The sequence below is a fragment of the Camellia sinensis genome, unplaced genomic scaffold (genome assembly GCF_055761805.1).
Source record: "Camellia sinensis isolate YWXY unplaced genomic scaffold, ASM5576180v1 Unanchor300, whole genome shotgun sequence".
Classification (NCBI taxonomy): domain Eukaryota; kingdom Viridiplantae; phylum Streptophyta; class Magnoliopsida; order Ericales; family Theaceae; genus Camellia; species Camellia sinensis.
In genome coordinates, this window is record NW_028129179.1 from 12,501 (window position 1) to 15,000 (window position 2,500).

The following is a 2,500-nucleotide window of genomic DNA, read 5'->3' on the forward strand; positions in this document are numbered from 1 at the left end:
ATCTTTGATTAGTTTGATGCCTACTCGTATGAACTAATGAAATACCTATGGTTTGATACATAATAAACTGTCCATCATTTTTTACAGACAGACGAAGGGGTTCGATAATTAATATCCCCCTTTTCATCAATTCTGTAAGAGTTAAATTCTTCTGAATCAGCATTATATCCAGATTCATTTCTCTCCTTTGAATAGAGGATATAGTAATTTTTCTTGGATTTCTCAGTCTAAGCAGGAGACAATATACTTTGATATTATTGATCATTCTTTGATTCAAAGCATTATCCCATCTCAATTGAAAAAGTAAATACTTTTTCAGGAAGAAATCTAGTTCTGCTTCGGTATTGCTCTTGTATTGTTTTTTCTTTTTACGGTTTTTCATGTTTGATTCTGAATAATCTTCTTCAATATCTTTTTGTTCGGTTGAGGGAACAGATACAAGATTTACTTGGTTTTGTGCATTTGATCTAAGATCTCTTTGGCCTGCAGATTCTTTTTCTTTTTTATTTTTATTCTTTAATTCCATTTTTTTTTTTTCATTCGAGGGTATAACCCCCTTTTGCTTTCTATTGATGTTTTTATTTTCACTACCATTTTCATTTATATTAAAAAAAAGTAATTTGCTTGGTATAAACCACGGTTTCATTTTATATGCATTATAAAGTAGTACAAATTCTGGGAAGAACCAAAGTTTCAGATTCGATATAGGACGACTTAGTATTTCTTCATTCATTCCCATCCAATCAAAAAATATTTTTTTTTGATTGGGTGAATTGATTTCTTGATCCTGAGGAATCGTAAGATAAAAAAGATCTTTTTTATCAATTTTATCAATTATTTGATAATTATTAGTCCCGGTTTTAGTATTTTTATTCTTGTTGGTATCGATCTTGATCCAGGCCTCAATATCGATTTTCTTTTTAAGACAAAAATGGAGAATTTTCCAATCAAAATATTTTCGATCCGGATTTTTTTCCATATACATAATATCACTTTTTCCTAAATAATTTTTGATAGGGATATCCCCTAGTATATCAAAAAATTTGCCCTTATGTTTATGTGTGTTGTAATTATAAAAACTCTCTCGATTCTTATTTACTTGGAATGGTGATCCATAAATATATGGGTCCCTCTTATTTTCATAATTAATAGATCTATAAGATAAAAGATTATATCTATAGTATTTTTGAAAATTCTCATTTTGATTTGGTAATGAATATACTTCGTAATCGTTTTGTTTTTTGTAATGAATTAATAGGTCTTTTTCATATGAATTCTCTTTGTTTAAATCTTGATTTTGAATTGTACGACATTTATTGATTCTATTTTTCCATTTTGCTGCTATTAATCTAGACCATCTAATCTGAGATAAATGGTATTGATAATGACCTCTTAACCAGTTTTTCCATTGATTTATTCCAGAATTCCGAAGTTTCTTATGTCTTAATTCATAATGAATTATTCCTTGTTTTCCAAAATAATCTTTTATTGAAGTCTTAAGAAAAAAAGACGTTCCGTGATATTGAAGAATAGATCTTAACTTATACAAGTTAAGAACTTGTGTTTGTGATATTTTGTAAAATACATATGCTTGTGACAAGGAGGATAAGTCAAAAAAATTCTGTGAATTCTTATTACTAATATTATAAAGTGACTTTTTTATAGTCGAAATAAAATTCATTTTATTTTGATTTGTTTTATTAATTCTTTTTTTATTTTTTTTATTATTGTAAATGGATTTATCAATCATTTTTTTTGTTGATTCAACAAAAAGTTGTATATTAATTCTGGGAATATTAATAATAGATAGAAGGATATCTGCGTATATCCTTTCAGTGAAAAATTTTATAAAATAATGTAATTTACGGATTAATCGAGTATTTCTTCTTTTTAATATTTGCCAATTTGGTGATTCCAATCTTTTAGCATTATAACTTGTTTTATTAGGACTATCATTTATTTCTGGAGTCACTTTTTTTTTATTTTTTGTAATTCTTTTTATTTGATTTCTGATTGTGCTTGTTCTATCAGTCAGATCTTTCATTTTTTTTTCTGTCAGTAAAAAATTTGTCCAATATGTAGATTGAATTCGACTAAAGGATTTATGAATTATATGATTGCGGGTTATAGAATCTTTTTCTTTTTTTTTTTTAGTTTCGCTTGATTTATATATTTCTCTCAATCTAAATAATAGAATTGGATTTACTTTTGAGAGTTCTTTTTTTATTTTTTTTAAAAACGGAATGCCCTTGATAATCCATTTTTTTGTTTTTTTTGAGATATTTAGAAATTTTGTTCTTTCTTTTAAAACTTTTAGAAATATAAAATACTTTTTTTTCAATTTTCCAATTTTTTTTTCGAGTTTCTTAAAAATGGGTTCAAAAAAGGAAGGCCGTTTTTGGGGAGAACCAAAAGGAAGTTCAGCTTCCATTCCCCAAACCGTTAAAAAAAAAAAATCATCTTTTTGTCCTTTCTTTTTGATTCGATCTATATGAGAGGA